Raw genomic sequence first — 18958 nt, 5'->3', positions numbered from 1 at the left:
ACAACAGGGGCCCGGCCCCTGCATTGATCTGGTGCCTGCCCGATCATCATGACGCACTAGTACGTCAATTTGCGGGAAGTCCCTTCCTGCTGTGACGCACTAGTACGTCATATGTCACCAAGGGGTTAAAGGGAATCCGTCACCGGTTTTATGTCTTATCTAAGGGCAACATAAACAGGTGACGGGTCTCCTTAGCAAAATGCTGGGTCACTTTCTTTAATTGAAGCGGTCGTTTTGCCAAAATCTTGTGCTAAACAGCTCCAGTGCCTGCCAATGAGTCCCCATATTCATGAGCTCCTGGCTTTCCCCGCCCACCTGCTGCTGATTTATATGGAAAAAAAAATCTGTCAATCAGAAGCAGGTGGGCGGAGAGAGCGGTGAGCTCATGAATATGGGGACTCATTGTCAGGCGCTGGAGCTGTTAGGATGTAAAATTGAGGGCAGCAGAAAACTGGTGATAGATTCCCTTCAAAGGGAGTCTGTCAGCAGTTTTAGGGCTGTTTCACACGATCGAGTCCATGGCGGGAATCGCGCTCCGTGTGTGAGCGTGATCCTTCGTTCTGGACTTGCTGGAGCGCAGGGCAGTATACTGATTATAATGCTGTGTGTCTCTGCAGGACCTTATTGTGACAGAATCATACTGACAGCTTTATGTCGCTATGATTCTGTAGCATTAAGGTCAAGCAGAGACACACAGCATTATAAATAACTATAAGGCCGCTTTTACACGGGCGACATGTTTTAGGGCCGGATAAGATCTGGGTGCGTCGCAGGAAAATGCGCGATTTTTCCCGCGCGAGTGCAAAACATTTTAATGCGTTTTGCACGCGCGTAAGAAAAATCGGCATGTTTGGTACCCAAACCCGAACTTCTTCACTGAAGTTCAGGTTTGGGATCGGTGTTGTGTAGATTGTATTATTTTCCCTTATAACATGGTTATAAGGGAAAATAATAGCATTCTTAATACAGAATGCATAGTACAATAGGGCTGGAGGGGTTAAAAAAAATTTAAAAAAAGATTTAACTCACCTCATCCACTTGTTCGCGCAGCCCGGCTTCTTTTCTGACTTCTTTCTTCAGGACCTGGGTAAAGGACCTGTGGTGACGTCACTGCGCTCATCACATGGTCCATCACATGATCCATCACCATGGCAATCGATCATGTGACGGACCATGTGATGAGCGCAGTGACGTCACCACAGGTCCTTTTCCTCCTGCACAGCAAAGAAGAAGACACAAGAGAAGCCGGGCTGCGCGAACAAGTGGATTAAGGCGAGTTAAATTTTTATTTTTATTTTTTTTTAACCCCTCCAGCCCTATAGTACTATGCATTCTGTATTCAGAATGCTATTATTTTCCCTTATAACCATGTTATAAGGGAAAATAATAATGATCGGGTCCCCATCCCGATCGTCTCCTAGCAACCGTGCGTGAAAATCTCGGACACCACACGGACGGCATCCTCGTTGTGTCTGTTTTTCGCTGAACGCTGATGGGAGATTCTTTGGAAATTAATTTTTCAGCTGAGCAACGTCCGGGAATTATGGATAACACGCGGATGGTAAAAACGGACCAACCACGGATCCTTCACAGACATCTTCACGGATGAAACACGTATGCTTTTTTTCACGGATGTGACACAGACGTGGAAATGTGAACGAGGCCTAAAGGGAGAAAACTGCCAACCATATACCCATAGAGCATACTGATGTCATACGGAGGGAGGGTAGGGGGTACATCACACGTTTCTATGTTTTTTCTGGTGTCCGCTTGACGTGCGCCAAAAATGAGATGTGAACATGTCCCCGGGGTGTGACCTCCCAGGCCGATCTGATCCTTATCCCCTAGGTGTCTGATCAGTGGAGGTCTGATGGCTGGGCCCCCCACCAGTGATGAAGACGAGGGCCCCCGCGCTGCCGCTTCATTCAGCTCAATAGCATAGCCAAGCTTGCTCCATTCAAGCCGCCAACACTCCTGATGAGGAGGGGTAGGGCGTTAATATTTCTGCTTTGATCTAAATCTACACAAGGTCATCAGAATCCCTCAGTAGTGCCGCTTCCCGTTTTGGGCCCAAACCTCGCGCAACGAAATGTAGAAGTCAGATGTCGTGGCGAGCGCACCATGAGCTCTGCTACATCCATCATCACAGCCGGGAAGCCTATTAGCTGCTTTGTGTAGCGACTCTCCGGTTAATTGTTCTTTTCAGCTCCACACAAACAGCCGGGGATCAACGTGCCAGCGGTGATCGGATAATTGGCGAAATATGTTACCCCTGGGAGATAATTGGTGCTCATAAAGGAGCAGATACGGCGTAATCCCCTGTGAGCGATGCAGATTAAGAACCGGTTCTGCGCGGCGGGATGAAGCCGTCCTGACGGGGAGAGGCGCTGCCCACAACCTCCTCACAGCGGACGTGTTGACAGGAGGACGTTTTCGTGTCTTTCTCATCGTCCTTTGATCACGGGAAGGAATCTGTCGCCGGATTTTACAAGGTTAAAAGCGGAAAGCTGTTCTGTCGAATCGCATTATCCATTATTGCAGGGGGTTGACTAGGATTGAAAAGAAAAATGGCTGCTTTCTTCCAGAATGAGCGCCACCATTATCCACAGGACAGGCGTGGTATTGCAGGTCGTCCCAATTCATTTGAATGGAATGGAGTTTTAATTCCAGACACCACCATAGACACCTGTGGTGCTTTGTGGAAGAAAGGAGCCATGTTTTTGTAATTCTGGACAATCCCTTTAAATTATTTCCTACTTCAGCCACCCAAGATCTGTACAAAGGAGCACAGTGCCTCCATAGTCTCCAATGTTTTTTGGTTCCGAGAGGTTATATACGCCTCTGTGCGGGGTCCATGCACCCACCCACCCCATTGGGCTACCAGCATATTACAGTAGCTTGAGATTTTAAATGGGGTTTTACAAGATTCTGATATTGATGGCCTATCCTTAGGATAGGCGGGGGTCCGACACCTGGGACCCCCACCAATCAGCTGTTTGATGAGCCTACAGTGCTGTGGCCTCCTCACACAGCGCCGTATAGTGGCTATGCTTGGTACTGCAGTTCAGCCTCATTCTCTTGAATGGACTGAGCTGCGCCTGGGCCACGTGACCGATGAAGGTGACGTCACAGGTCTAGGAAGAGGCCGCCACGCTGACTGGAGACCCCACCCGATCAGAGACTGAGGATAGGTCATCAGTTTTAAACACTCGGACAACCCCTTTAACAAATACCAACCGCGCACTACGTAAAACAATCCTCGGTGGCAGTCGACCTGTGACATGGATGTTAAATTCCCAGCCAGGTAGGTGGGCATTACCGACCGAGGCTGCCCCATCCTCACCTGCCCGTACCGCCGCTCCGCTATTCACAACGAGCCCCTCCAGGTAGCGTAACTCTGCATAACTCTATCTAAGCTGTAAACCACAAGCGCCTGCGCTGCCAAGTCTAAATATAGAGCTGCAAACACCACGCGCCGAAAACCGAAGGTGGGAAATGTGTCATGACTCTAATAAGTAAATAAATCTTCCGTTGGATTTGGCCGAGCGCTCGCGTCTTAATGCTGAGAATGTCAAAAACTCACCCAAAACGTTACGTTTTATTTGCTTTTTCAGCTTTATATTTCAAATGCCCCTCCCCCCGATGTCGTCGGCTTTACCACTTAGTTCCTATCCCAGGGTATACAGTTACAGATCCGTGACATCATTCTTCCCATCTGATAGTTGCCGTTTCCACCTCTGAGGCCCACACCTATACTGAGAAAGGGGGTCCCGATGCCACCTGGTGGGTGACCACCTGATCCTGTATTCAGACGCACAGTGGATGGGGGAGAGCTCCGTACACTTCAATGGGAGTTACGGATAAAGCCCGAAACACTTTCTTTTTATTTATTTTTTACCTCTGCTCATTGTGGAGCAGGAAGGGACGTGACAACTGCACCAAGCACAAAAGTCAGAGTTTTTTATCACATTTTCTAACCAAAGAGTCTGGAAATGAGGAGGGGGATGGTGCTGCAGGATCTCTGCCTCAACCCCCACTATAAGGTTGACCTTCAGTAACACAGTAACTGAAAACTCAGAGGAAGGAGGGGGATGGAGCTAGAGGCTCTTTGCCTAAACCTTCAGAGAGAGGGAAGAGGGGGATGGAGCTGCAGTTTCTCTTCTTTCAGCCTTCACTAAAACACTGATCTTCAGTCACACAGTAACTGGAATGACAGAAGAGAGCGGGAAGGAGGGGATGAAGCTGCAGGCTTTTTGCCTCAACCTTCATTAAAAAGCTGAACTTCAATAAGACAGTTACTGAAAAGACAGAGGAGAGAGGGAGGAGGGGGATGGAGCTGCAGGTTCTCTGCCTTTACTAATAAGCTGATCTTCAGTGCCAGCTCTCCTAACTTGCAGTATTTCTTGTTTTTCTGATAATTACAATAGTTCAGTGGCGTTAGGAGGGGGGTGCGGGCCGCATCGGATGACACCAGTCTGATAGGGCGAGTCACCCGCCGGACATAGTGGCGGATTATAATAGCCCCGGGCCTGGAATCCCTGGGGGGCTTAACGCCGACCCGAACGCCCACATTCTGCGGCGGGGCACGGCGGGAGCGAATAGTTCCCTGCCCCGCCGCCGATCACCTCCATAGGCTTCAGGCCTAGTAGATCTGAGGCCTATGTGGTAGTGAAATCCCGGCGTAGGCATGCGTGATGGCGTCATTGCGTGCCTGTGCCGGGAGGGACGCAGGATAACGAAGAATGCGCGCCTGCCTCACCATGCCGGACACAGGTAAGTATTAGCTTTTCATAGTTTTTTTATTTTTATTTTCTGTGTGTGCCAAATTTGGGGGGAGGGGGGGGCAGAGGAGGACATGGGGCAGTGTGGTAGCAAATCAGTTCAGGGGGGGGAGGGCAGATTATTAAATGGGGGCAAATCACTTCATGTGGGGGCAGATTATTACTTGGGGGCAAATTACTTCATGGGGCAGTGTGGGGGCAAATTCTTCATGGTGGGCAGTGTGGGGCCAAATTACTTTAGGAGGTGCAGTGTGGGGGAAATTATTTCATGGGAGTGCAGTGTGGGGCAAATTACTATATGGGGCAGTGTGGGGCAAATTACTATATGGGGCAGTGTGGGGCAAATTACTATATGGAGCAGTGTGGGGCAAATTACTCTATGGGGCAGTGTGGGGCAAATTACTATATGGGGCAGTGTGGGGGCAAATTACTATATGGGGGCAGTGTGGGGGAAATTACTATATGGGGCAGTGTTGGGCAAATTACTATATGGGGGCAGTGTGGGGAAATTACTATATGGGGCAGTGTGGGGCAAATTACTATATGGGGCAGTGTGGGGCAAATTACTATATGGGGCAGTGTGGGGCAAATTACTATATGGGGCAGTGTGGGGGCAAATTACTATATGGGGGCAGTGTGGGGGAAATTACTATATGGGGCAGTGTTGGGCAAATTACTATATGGGGGCAGTGTGGGGGAAATTACTATATGGGGGCAGTGTGGGGGAAATTACTATATGGGGGCAGTGTGGGGGAAATTACTGTATGGGGGCAGTGTGGGGGAAATTACTATATGGGGGCAGTGTGGGGGAAATTACTGTATGGGGGCAGTGTGGGGGAAATTACTATATGGAGCAGTGTGGGGGAAATTACTATATGGGGCAGTGTGGGGGAAATTACTATATGGGGCAGTGTGGGGCAAATTACTATATGGGGGCAGTGTGGGGGAAATTACTATATGGGGCAGTGTGGGGGAAATTACTATTTGGGGCAGTGTGGGGGAAATTACTATATGGGGGCAGTGTGGGGGAAATTACTATATGGGGCAGTGTGGGGGAAATTACTATATGGGGCAGTGTGGGGGAAATTACTATATGGGGGCAGTGTGGGGGAAATTACTATATGGGGCAGTGTTGGGCAAATTACTATATGGGGGCAGTGTGGGGGAAATTACTATATGGGGGCAGTGTGGGGGAAATTACTATATGGGGCAGTGTGGGGGGAATTACTATATGGGGCAGTGTGGGGCAAATTACTATATGGGGGCAGTGTGGGGGAAATTACTATATGGGGCAGTGTTGGGCAAATTACTATATGGGGGCAGTGTGGGGGAAATTACTATATGGGGGCAGTGTGGGGGAAATTACTATATGGGGCAGTGTGGGGGAAATTACTATATGGGGCAGTGGGGGCAAATTACTATATGGGGGCAGTGTGGGGGAAATTACTATATGGGGCAGTGTTGGGCAAATTACTATATGGGGGCAGTGTGGGGGAAATTACTATATGGGGGCAGTGTGGGGGAAATTACTATATGGGGCAGTGTGGGGGAAATTACTATATGGGGCAGTGTGGGGCAAATTACTATATGGGGCAGTGTGGGGGAAATTACTATATGGGGCAGTGTGGGGGGAATTACTGTATGGGGGCAGTGTGGGGAAATTACTATATGGGGCAATGTAGGGGCAAATTACTATATGGGGCAGTGTGGGGCAAATTACTATATGGGGGCAGTGTGGGGAAAATTATTATTAGGGGGCATTATTTTTGGGGACACTATACAGACATTATTACCTGGAGCAGAATATAGGGTGTTATTTTACTGGGGGTCTCTAGGGGACATTATAATTGCTGTAGACACTATAGGGACATTTGGGGTAATTTATCAAACTGGTGTAAAGTAGAACTGGCTTAGTTGCCCCTAGCAGCCAATCAGATTCCAGATTTTAATTTTTAACAGCTTCTTTGGAAAATGAAAGGTGGAATCTGAATGGTTGCTGTGGGCACCTAAGCCAGTTGTACTTTACACCTGTTTGATAAATGACCCCAATTATGAGAAATCTAACTTGTCTGTAACAAACTCTGTAGAGACGAGATGTGGCTGAAAGAATTAGTCATGGCGGTCTGGGTCAGACGGAGGAGAAGAGGAAAGAGAAGATCTACATGACAGGAGATGTCACTAGAAGTAAGAATTGTGTGGTGCTGTATTCCCCTATATGTAGAGCGGGCTAAGATTTTAATTTGTAGATGTCACCTGCAGTCCTATGTAACAGCCCAGATAACAGTGATAACCTTCTGTGTACAGATAATGTAGTAGATGTTCCCTGCAGTCCTATGTAACACCCCACATAACACAATAGTTCACTGTGACTGTACACAGAGAGTTATGAGATGGTGGGGGTCCGACTCCTGGCACCCCCACCAATCAGCTGTTTGAAGAGACCGCGATGTTAAGGTGAGCGCCGCAGCCTCTCTGCTCGTTACCAAGCACCGCGCCGTCCATTTGATAGCACTGCGCTCGGTACAATCACTCAGATGGGATTGAGCTGCACCTAAAAAATGAAACTATAATGGAGGGAGGGGCCCATGTGGGGTAGATGGCCCCGGGCCTCACATGCATTTAATCCGCCCCGGTAAGCGATCTGACTGCTAGCAACCCGCCACCCCCCGTCGGCGATCTGTCTGCTTAGCCTCCCCCCCCACGTCAGCGGTCTGTTTACTATACAAAGCCCCCCCCGTTACCGCTTGGGTCGGTCGGCAGGCTCAGTGAAGGACATGAAGGGACGTCAGGGTGGAGCTTGATGGTCGTCCCCGACGTGACTCGTCCGCACAGGTCAGAACACGATGACCACACGAAGAAGCGGTCACCAGAAGAGATTGAACAGCATTTGGTGTCTCGGTGGGGTGCACCTGACCTAGGTGAGCTGCTGCCAGGGGGAAAAGGGGGTGCTGGAGCTCTAGCTTTGGGGGGGGGGGGGGCGGGGGTTGTGACACCATTTTCTACCGCACTGGGTGACACCAGCCCTAGCAACGCCACTGCAATAGTTCATAGAAGACTTGACTGCTCCCATTTCTCCTCCCTCACCCCTTCAATTCCGGGCCAGGAGAGTCATGGGAGTGGAGCCCTGTTCTTCTAGCACTGCATTATTCATGTAGCTCATTTTGTAGGTTATGTTCCTACCGTCCTACATCTGTTCTCTTCTCTTATTTCATGCCTCTTCAAACTATATTTGACGTTACCCTTTGTGGGGTTTCGCTCTGGTGGACAGGATTAGCGGACGCAGTATAAGGGCAACAACAAGTTCTTTGGATCAAATCGTTCAGTGTTTTATTCACACTTTAGGCAAGTGACAAAACAAGCCTCATAAACAAACAAAAAGTCACCTTGCGGTGTTGGTGTTAATTCACACCATGCGGCAATTCTGCCTCAGAGTCCTTGCTGATAGCAGCACCAACCTGTTTTCACGCCATACAGGTAGTAAGCCTTCATCCAGACACAAGGCTCCCAGATCCCAACACAGAGACATGGCTTCTGAGCCCAGCTGCCTATTTAAGGACAGCCAGGTGCTGTCAAAATCCGGAACGGCATTTAAAATCCGGCCCGGTATTTGACCTCATTTGGCTGTAAATCAGCCCAGCAGCACATGCTGGGAGGAAAATACCTGTTTTCCCAGACCAAACCTCTCCATTTATATTGGAGGCCTATGTTTATTTCTTACTAGCAGAAGGACACGGCTTTGTACTGGTATATTTCATCTATTTAATTTAATGTTTGTGTGTGTCGTTAAAAGATATCAACAGTATCCCCCATAACAGTGACCTCAATAGCACCCCGCCCCTTTGACAGTGAACTCCACAGTGCCCCGCCACTTTAAAATGGGACCTCCACAGCAGCCCATCCCCTTAACTTTGACCTTCACAGCAGCCCGCCCCTTTAACAGTAAGTTTCACAACACCCCACTCCCTTGACAGTGACCTCCTCAGGGGCCTACGCTCTTAACAGTGACCTCACAGTACCCTGCCCCCTTAACAGTGACCTCCACAGTGTCCGCCCCCTTAACAGTGACCTCCACAGCACCCTGCCTCTTTAATGCTAGGGCTACACTGCTACTTGTGTCGCGCGACATTTTGTCTCAACAGTTTTTATAATGGTAATCTATAGTGTTGCACTGCGACATGTGACATGCTGCGACTGCGACACGACAGTTGCAAAAAATCCATCATTATAAAAGATTGTGCGACACCTGTAGCAGTGTAGTTGTGCCCTATGTGTCGTGCGACTTATTGTCGTGTAGCCCTAACCTGAAGCTGACCTACAGCAGTGAAGAAAAATGGCTGGGTTGTTATGGAAACCTGGAGTAAAACTGTGTGTATGTGGAGACTAAGGGCCGGCGAGCTTCTATTGGCTGATAAGGGACATGTGACTGTGTGTATGGCAGTTGGAATATGAAGAGAAAGACTTTCAGGCTTGTATTGGCTAATGCAGGTAATTTTTTGGGGAATATCTCAGGAACGGTACGTCCTAGAGAGCTGAGACCCCCACAAGATTTATTTCCAGGTAGCAAGGGATGTGTATACCAAGTTTCGTTGAAATCAATAGTTGCGTTTTTGAGTGATCGCAGGACATACATACATATATACTGTACGTCCTTCTTTATATATGTACTGTAGATATATATATTCACATGCATACTTTGTGAACTTTTGTCATTCTTGCTACTATACTAATAAATATGTTTAGAAACATAAGCTGATCTTCAGTAACTGAAGAGACAGAGGAGAGAGGGAGGAAGGGGATGGAGCTGCAGGTTCTCTGCCTCAGCCTTTACTAATAAGCTGATCTTCTGTAACTGCAGAGACAAGGGAGAGAGGGAGGAAGGGGATGGAGCGGCAGGTTCTCTGCCTCAGCCTTTACTAATAAGCTGATCTTCAGTAGTTGAAGAGACAAGGGAGAGAGGGAGGAAGGGGATGGAGCTGCAGGTTCTCTGCCTCAGCCTTTACTAATAAGCTGATCTTCTGTAACTGCAGAGACAAGGGAGAGAGGGAGGAAGGGGATGGAGCTGCAGGTTCTCTGCCTCAGCATTTACTAATAAGCTGATCTTCTGTAACTGCAGAGACAAGGGAGAGAGGGAGGAAGGGGATGGAGCTGCAGGTTCTCTGCCTCAGCATTTACTAATAAGCTGATCTTCTGTAACTGCAGAGACAAGGGAGAGAGGGAGGAAGGGGATGGAGCTGCAGGTTCTCTGCCTCAGCATTTACTAATAAGCTGATCTTCAGTAACTGAAGAGACAGAGGAGAGAGGGAGGAAGGGGATGGAGTTCCAGGTTCTTTGCCTCAGCATTTACTAATAAGCTGATCTTCAGTAGTTGAAGAGAGAGGGAGGAAGGGGATGGAGCTGCAGGTTCTCTGCCTCAGCATTTACTAATAAGCTGATCTTCAGTAGTTGAAGAGACAAGGGAGAGAGGGAGGAAGGGGATGGAGCTGCAGGTTCTCTGCCTCAGCATTTACTAATAAGCTGATCTTCAGTAGTTGAAGAGACAGGGGAGAGAGGGAGGAAGGGGATGGAGCTGCAGGTTCTCTGCCTCAGCCTTTACTAATAAGCTGATCTTCTGTAACTGAAGAGACAAGGGAGAGAGGGAGGAAGGGGATGGAGCTGCAGGTTCTCTACCTCAGCATTTACTAATAAGCTGATCTTCAGTAGTTGAAGAGACAAGGAAGGGATGGAGCTGCAGGTTCTCTGCCTCAGCCTTCACTAATAAGCTGATCTTCAGTAGTTGAAGAGACAGAGGAGAGAGTGAGGAAGGGGATGGAGCTGCAGGTTCTCTGCCTCTGCCTTTACTAATAAGCTGATCTTCAGTAGTTGAAGAGACAGGGGAGAGAGGGAGGAAGGGGATGGAGCTGCAGGTTCTCTACCTCAGCCTTCACTAATAAGCTGATCTTCAGTAGTTGAAGAGACAGGGGAGAGAGGGAGGAAGGGGATGGAGCTGCAGGTTCTCTGCCTCAGCATTTACTAATAAGCTGATCTTCTGTAACTGCAGAGACAAGGGAGAGAGGGAGGAAGGGGATGGAGCTGCAGGTTCTCTGCCTCAGCATTTACTAATAAGCTGATCTTCTGTAACTGCAGAGACAAGGGAGAGAGGGAGGAAGGGGATGGAGCGGCAGGTTCTCTGCCTCAGCCTTTACTAATAAGCTGATCTTCAGTAGTTGAAGAGACAAGGGAGAGAGGGAGGAAGGGGATGGAGCTGCAGGTTCTCTGCCTCAGCCTTTACTAATAAGCTGATCTTCTGTAACTGCAGAGACAAGGGAGAGAGGGAGGAAGGGGATGGAGCTGCAGGTTCTCTGCCTCAACATTTACTAATAAGCTGATCTTCTGTAACTGCAGAGACAAGGGAGAGAGGGAGGAAGGGGATGGAGCTGCAGGTTCTCTGCCTCAGCATTTACTAATAAGCTGATCTTCTGTAACTGCAGAGACAAGGGAGAGAGGGAGGAAGGGGATGGAGCTGCAGGTTCTCTGCCTCAGCATTTACTAATAAGCTGATCTTCAGTAACTGAAGAGACAGGGGAGAGAGGGAGGAAGGGGATGGAGTTGCAGGTTCTCTGCCTCAGCATTTACTAATAAGCTGATCTTCAGTAGTTGAAGAGAGAGGGAGGAAGGGGATGGAGCTGCAGGTTCTCTGCCTCAGCATTTACTAATAAGCTGATCTTCAGTAGTTGAAGAGACAAGGGAGAGAGGGAGGAAGGGGATGGAGCTGCAGGTTCTCTGCCTCAGCATTTACTAATAAGCTGATCTTCAGTAGTTGAAGAGACAAGGGAGAGAGGGGGGAAGGGATGGAGCTGCAGGTTCTCTGCCTCAGCCTTCACTAATAAGCTGATCTTCAGTAGTTGAAGAGACAGGGGAGAGAGGGAGGAAGGGGATGGAGCTGCAGGTTCTCTGCCTCAGCCTTTACTAATAAGCTGATCTTCTGTAACTGAAGAGACAAGGGAGAGAGGGAGGAAGGGGATGGAGCTGCAGGTTCTCTACCTCAGCCTTCACTAATAAGCTGATCTTCAGTAGTTGAAGAGACAGGGGAGAGAGGGAGGAAGGGGATGGAGCTGCAGGTTCTCTGCCTCAGCATTTACTAATAAGCTGATCTTCAGTAGTTGAAGAGACAAGGAAGGGATGGAGCTGCAGGTTCTCTGCCTCAGCCTTCACTAATAAGCTGATCTTCAGTAGTTGAAGAGACAGGGGAGAGAGGGAGAAAGGGGATGGAGCTGCAGGTTCTCTGCCTCAGCCTTTACTAATAAGCTGATCTTCTGTAACTGAAGAGACAAGGGAGAGAGGGAGGAAGGGGATGGAGCTGCAGGTTCTCTACCTCAGCCTTCACTAATAAGCTGATCTTCAGTAGTTGAAGAGACAGGGGAGAGAGGGAGGAAGGGGATGGAGCTGCAGGTTCTCTGCCTCAGCCTTTACTAATAAACTGATCTTCAGTAGTTGACGAGACAGGGGAGAGAGGGAGGAAGGGGATGGAGCTGCAGGTTCTCTGCCTCAGCCTTCACTAATAAGCTGATCTTCAGTAGTTGAAGAGACAGGGGAGAGAGGGAGGAAGGGGATGGAGCTGCAGGTTCTCTGCCTCAGCATTTACTAATAAGCTGATATTCAGTAGTTGAAGAGACAAGGGAGAGAGGGAGGAAGGGGATGGAGCTGCAGGTTCTCTGCCTCAGCATTTACTAATAAGCTGATCTTCAGTAGTTGAAGAGACAGAGGAGAGAGGGAGGAAGGGGATGGGAGCTGCAGGTTCTCTGGCTCAGCCTTTACTAATAAGCTGATCTTCAGTAGTTGAAGAGACAGAGCAGAGAGGGAGGAAGGGGATGGAGCTGCAGGTTCTCTGCCTCAGCATTTACTAATAAGCTGATCTTCAGTAGTTGAAGAGACAAGGGAGAGAGGGAGGAAGGGGATGGAGCTGCAGGTTCTCTGCCTCAGCATTTACTAATAAGCTGATCTTCAGTAGTTGAAGAGAGAGGGAGGAAGGGGATGGAGCTGCAGGTTCTCTGCCTCAGCATTTACTAATAAGCTGATCTTCAGTAGTTGAAGAGACAAGGGAGAGAGGGAGGAAGGGGATGGAGCTGCAGGTTCTCTGCCTCAGCATTTACTAATAAGCTGATCTTCAGTAGTTGAAGAGACAAGGGAGAGAGGGGGGAAGGGATGGAGCTGCAGGTTCTCTGCCTCAGCCTTCACTAATAAGCTGATCTTCAGTAGTTGAAGAGACAGGGGAGAGAGGGAGGAAGGGGATGGAGCTGCAGGTTCTCTGCCTCAGCCTTTACTAATAAGCTGATCTTCTGTAACTGAAGAGACAAGGGAGAGAGGGAGGGAGGGGATGGAGCTGCAGGTTCTCTACCTCAGCCTTCACTAATAAGCTGATCTTCAGTAGTTGAAGAGACAGGGGAGAGAGGGAGGAAGGGGATGGAGCTGCAGGTTCTCTGCCTCAGCATTTACTAATAAGCTGATCTTCAGTAGTTGAAGAGACAAGGAAGGGATGGAGCTGCAGGTTCTCTGCCTCAGCCTTCACTAATAAGCTGATCTTCAGTAGTTGAAGAGACAGGGGAGAGAGGGAGGAAGGGGATGAAGCTGCAGGTTCTCTGCCTCAGCCTTTACTAATAAGCTGATCTTCTGTAACTGAAGAGACAAGGGAGAGAGGGAGGAAGGGGATGGAGCTGCAGGTTCTCTACCTCAGCCTTCACTAATAAGCTGATCTTCAGTAGTTGAAGAGACAGGGGAGAGAGGGAGGAAGGGGATGGAGCTGCAGGTTCTCTGCCTCAGCCTTTACTAATAAACTGATCTTCAGTAGTTGACGAGACAGGGGAGAGAGGGAGGAAGGGGATGGAGCTGCAGGTTCTCTGCCTCAGCCTTCACTAATAAGCTGATCTTCAGTAGTTGAAGAGACAGGGGAGAGAGGGAGGAAGGGGATGGAGCTGCAGGTTCTCTGCCTCAGCATTTACTAATAAGCTGATATTCAGTAGTTGAAGAGACAAGGGAGAGAGGGAGGAAGGGGATGGAGCTGCAGGTTCTCTGCCTCAGCATTTACTAATAAGCTGATCTTCAGTAGTTGAAGAGACAGAGGAGAGAGGGAGGAAGGGGATGGGAGCTGCAGGTTCTCTGGCTCAGCCTTTACTAATAAGCTGATCTTCTGTAACTGAAGAGACAAGGGAGAGAGGGAGGAAGGGGATGGAGCTGCAGGTTCTCTACCTCAGCCTTCACTAATAAGCTGATCTTCAGTAGTTGAAGAGACAGGGGAGAGAGGGAGGAAGGGGATGGAGCTGCAGGTTCTCTGCCTCAGCATTTACTAATAAGCTGATCTTCAGTAGTTGAAGAGACAAGGAAGGGATGGAGCTGCAGGTTCTCTGCCTCAGCCTTCACTAATAAGCTGATCTTCAGTAGTTGAAGAGACAGGGGAGAGAGGGAGGAAGGGGATGGAGCTGCAGGTTCTCTGCCTCAGCCTTTACTAATAAGCTGATCTTCTGTAACTGAAGAGACAAGGGAGAGAGGGAGGAAGGGGATGGAGCTGCAGGTTCTCTACCTCAGCCTTCACTAATAAGCTGATCTTCAGTAGTTGAAGAGACAGGGGAGAGAGGGAGGAAGGGGATGGAGCTGCAGGTTCTCTGCCTCAGCCTTTACTAATAAACTGATCTTCAGTAGTTGACGAGACAGGGGAGAGAGGGAGGAAGGGGATGGAGCTGCAGGTTCTCTGCCTCAGCCTTCACTAATAAGCTGATCTTCAGTAGTTGAAGAGACAGGGGAGAGAGGGAGGAAGGGGATGGAGCTGCAGGTTCTCTGCCTCAGCATTTACTAATAAGCTGATATTCAGTAGTTGAAGAGACAAGGGAGAGAGGGAGGAAGGGGATGGAGCTGCAGGTTCTCTGCCTCAGCATTTACTAATAAGCTGATCTTCAGTAGTTGAAGAGACAGAGGAGAGAGGGAGGAAGGGGATGGGAGCTGCAGGTTCTCTGGCTCAGCCTTTACTAATAAGCTGATCTTCAGTAGTTGAAGAGACAGAGCAGAGAGGGAGGAAGGGGATGGAGCTGCAGGTTCTCTGCCTCAGCATTTACTAATAAGCTGATCTTCAGTAGTTGAAGAGACAAGGGAGAGAGGGAGGAAGGGGATGGAGCTGCAGGTTCTCTGCCTCAGCATTTACTAATAAGCTGATCTTCAGTAGTTGAAGAGAGAGGGAGGAAGGGGATGGAGCTGCAGGTTCTCTGCCTCAGCATTTACTAATAAGCTGATCTTCAGTAGTTGAAGAGACAAGGGAGAGAGGGAGGAAGGGGATGGAGCTGCAGGTTCTCTGCCTCAGCATTTACTAATAAGCTGATCTTCAGTAGTTGAAGAGACAAGGGAGAGAGGGGGGAAGGGATGGAGCTGCAGGTTCTCTGCCTCAGCCTTCACTAATAAGCTGATCTTCAGTAGTTGAAGAGACAGGGGAGAGAGGGAGGAAGGGGATGGAGCTGCAGGTTCTCTGCCTCAGCCTTTACTAATAAGCTGATCTTCTGTAACTGAAGAGACAAGGGAGAGAGGGAGGAAGGGGATGGAGCTGCAGGTTCTCTACCTCAGCCTTCACTAATAAGCTGATTTTCAGTAGTTGAAGAGACAGGGGAGAGAGGGAGGAAGGGGATGGAGCTGCAGGTTCTCTGCCTCAGCATTTACTAATAAGCTGATCTTCAGTAGTTGAAGAGACAAGGAAGCGATGGAGCTGCAGGTTCTCTGCCTCAGCCTTCACTAATAAGCTGATCTTCAGTAGTTGAAGAGACAGGGGAGAGAGGGAGGAAGGGGATGGAGCTGCAGGTTCTCTGCCTCAGCCTTTACTAATAAGCTGATCTTCTGTAACTGAAGAGACAAGGGAGAGAGGGAGGAAGGGGATGGAGCTGCAGGTTCTCTACCTCAGCCTTCACTAATAAGCTGATCTTCAGTAGTTGAAGAGACAGGGGAGAGAGGGAGGAAGGGGATGGAGCTGCAGGTTCTCTGCCTCAGCCTTTACTAATAAACTGATCTTCAGTAGTTGACGAGACAGGGGAGAGAGGGAGGAAGGGGATGGAGCTGCAGGTTCTCTGCCTCAGCCTTCACTAATAAGCTGATCTTCAGTAGTTGAAGAGACAGGGGAGAGAGGGAGGAAGGGGATGGAGCTGCAGGTTCTCTGCCTCAGCATTTACTAATAAGCTGATATTCAGTAGTTGAAGAGACAAGGGAGAGAGGGAGGAAGGGGATGGAGCTGCAGGTTCTCTGCCTCAGCATTTACTAATAAGCTGATCTTCAGTAGTTGAAGAGACAGAGGAGAGAGGGAGGAAGGGGATGGGAGCTGCAGGTTCTCTGGCTCAGCCTTTACTAATAAGCTGATCTTCAGTAGTTGAAGAGACAGAGCAGAGAGGGAGGAAGGGGATGGAGCTGCAGGTTCTCTGCCTCAGCATTTACTAATAAGCTGATCTTCAGTAGTTGAAGAGACAAGGGAGAGAGGGAGGAAGGGGATGGAGCTGCAGGTTCTCTGCCTCAGCATTTACTAATAAGCTGATCTTCAGTAGTTGAAGAGACAAGGGAGAGAGGGAGGAAGGGATGGAGCTGCAGGTTCTCTGCCTCAGCCTTCACTAATAAGCTGATCTTCAGTAGTTGAAGAGACAGGGGAGAGAGGGAGGAAGGGGATGGAGCTGCATGTTCTCTGCCTCAGCCTTCACTAATAAGCTGATCTTCAGTAGTTGAAGAGACAGAGCAGAGAGGGAGGAAGGGGCTGCATGCTTTCTGCCTAAGCCTCATAAAAACAAAAAGGGTGCACTGTGCCATCTGGGGCACTGCGGATGATGACTCTGTGTAAAGGCAGGGAGGGTGGCCCCTGTGGATGCTCCAGTTACAGTTTAGGGATGCAGAATAAGATCACAGGGAAAAATACTTTCGGAAGATGGTACCGCTAAATAAAGTAAAGAAGAAAAAACACTAGAAAACTCGGTATATAAAAAAACGTCCTGAAAGATGATTTTGGGAGCACATATAAAAAAATGATGTCCGTTAAATGGCGCTTAGAACCCGAGCACTCTGGTTGGTATGGACCGGCTTGAGCCAATCGACCTTCTGATCAGAAGTGGATTTGTTCTGTATCCGTACTGCATATGTGCTCCACCCCCAGACCCTGCTGTAGGCATCGCAGTATCTACAAAGTATAAAAAGTTTCCAGTGTTAATAGGACAGACCCGCAGCGGTGGCGTCAGATGAGATGGATTTTGTACCTGCTGCTTTGCTCTGGTGACATCCGGTGCCGGGGGACACTGATGCGGCTGCCGGTCATGCTCCTGTTCTTTGAGGGATTAGGTTCCTGCTATTGTGATTGTGGGGAACAGATGTAGTGCCTGTGCCCGGGAGCAGCGCCTGCTGGCAGTAATCCGCGCTTCCAGTAAGCACGGCGCTCACTTCCAGTCGGTGGGATTAAGTCATGTGATCTGCCCCTGACACGCAGTGACCGCGGCTGTGCCGTACATTATACAGGTCTCCAGAAGCTCACATAGAGAGATACATATGAGATATATAAGATAGATATGAGATAGATAGATAGATAGATAGATAGATAGATAGATAGATAGATATGAGATAGATAGATATTAGATAGATATGAGATAGATAGATAGATAGATAGATAGATAGATATGAGATAGATAGATAGATATTAGATAGATATGAGATAGATAAGATAGATAACAAACTAAACAATAGCAGTACTCCTAAGGTTAGCCAAGGCAGCATGCTGGTCTTGGTGAAAAATATGTGGATCTTTTATTACACCGAATGCATTGGGTGTAATACCCCAAGACTGGAATGCTGCCTTGTTCCTCTTTATCTAGATAGGGAGATAGATATTAGATAGATAGCAGCAGTCCCAGCTCCTACCATCACAAAGCCTTGCTGCACCAAGAAGCGGACCACGCAAAAGCGAAGCACCCGGGAACAAGTCACCCAAACCCATCCTGCCCAAGCCACCAACCAGTACAGCCTGACAAAGAGGGAAATCCAGAGGACGATACACAAGAGCAAAGAGTATCAGCGCCTGGAGGAACGACATAAGAACGTCCCAGAAGCTGACAGTATACCAGAGCCTGCAGAGGGAGTACAAACTGCCCCATATCTGGAGAAACTCTCCAACCCCAGAGACTGACAGATCCTGAGCCGGTATAGACTGAGCGCCCACAGCCTGCTCATCGAATCCGGGCATCACCGACAGAGGTACATGCCCAGGGAGAGCAGACTGTGCCAGCAGTGCGACCAGGAGGCCGTGGAGGATAAGACCCCAAATACTCAGCAGTGAGGGAGACTCACCTCAGGAGACTGTCTGATCTCTGCCCAGACTTCACCTCCATGGAGGAGGAAGAGGGACTCTCCATACTGCTGGGGGAAGAGGTGAACACAGCGGCCATAGAAGCGCAATATATTACTGCCTGCCATAGACTGAGAGGAGCCTGATATACCATGGACTGTTATACCCCCACCCTGGACGTGTCCCTATCCCTATACCCCCGCCCTAGGTGTGTCCCCATCCCCCATCCTTACGCACTTTTTTCCCATTTGCTTTGGCAATGCTTAAATGTACTTAGTCCTGCCAATAAAGCTGATTTGATGGATAGATAGATACGACAGATCTATAAGAGAGCAAGAAGGAGATCAGAGCCGAGAGAACGTGGTGACGTCTTTTGACACTTCTCACATGACAATATAAAATCAGAAGTTTTTTATTATATACACCCTATAATTGGATGCAGCTTTGTATGTGACTGGAGCAGACATCTTGATGTAACATGTTCTCTGATGTTCTTAGACTTTGTCCGCTCGCTCTCAGCCGCTGTCAGATTTCCTTCTGCATTGCCGTGGGATTAGCGAGCTATGCGGCGTCTGTCTAGCCAGCACTACTGGGAATGTGCGGCCGCATTCCAGTCACCACAATGACGCAGCATTAATCGCGCAGCTATCACGGCTGCTTTTATTTGCCGCGTTCTATCCTTGTGCTGACGTCTTTTGTTGAGCTCGTCCTCAGTGAGTGGCCTGTCCTCTGTACATAATCACCGGGCGGCCATCTTGTCTGAACCATGGTTAACAGCAGTCAGAGATTTGCTTTACAGCTGTGTGAACTTAGGAGCCTGTCGTAGAAGTCTGGAAATGACTCCTTGTCTTCTATGGGA

The 18958-nt window shown here is 49.0% G+C and overlaps 1 protein-coding gene and 1 long non-coding RNA gene across 2 annotated transcripts in view; one reads left to right on the top strand and one right to left on the bottom strand.

The window, feature by feature from the left end:
* BABAM2 (BRISC and BRCA1 A complex member 2) overlaps nt 1-18958 on the top strand; it is a 203603-nt gene that overhangs the window by 67698 nt on the left and 116947 nt on the right. The gene's annotated exons all lie outside the window — the stretch shown is intronic.
* On the bottom strand, nt 205-18262 carry LOC120999652. The gene is made up of 3 exons (XR_005778580.1): nt 18072-18262; nt 17021-17026; nt 205-214 (listed from the first exon to the last, which is right to left on the bottom strand). It is a non-coding gene; the product is annotated as an uncharacterized LOC120999652 (long non-coding RNA).

This window comes from Bufo bufo, chromosome 4 (assembly GCF_905171765.1).
Source record: "Bufo bufo chromosome 4, aBufBuf1.1, whole genome shotgun sequence".
Taxonomy (NCBI): domain Eukaryota; kingdom Metazoa; phylum Chordata; class Amphibia; order Anura; family Bufonidae; genus Bufo; species Bufo bufo.
This window is presented reverse-complemented; position numbering and strand designations above follow the sequence as displayed.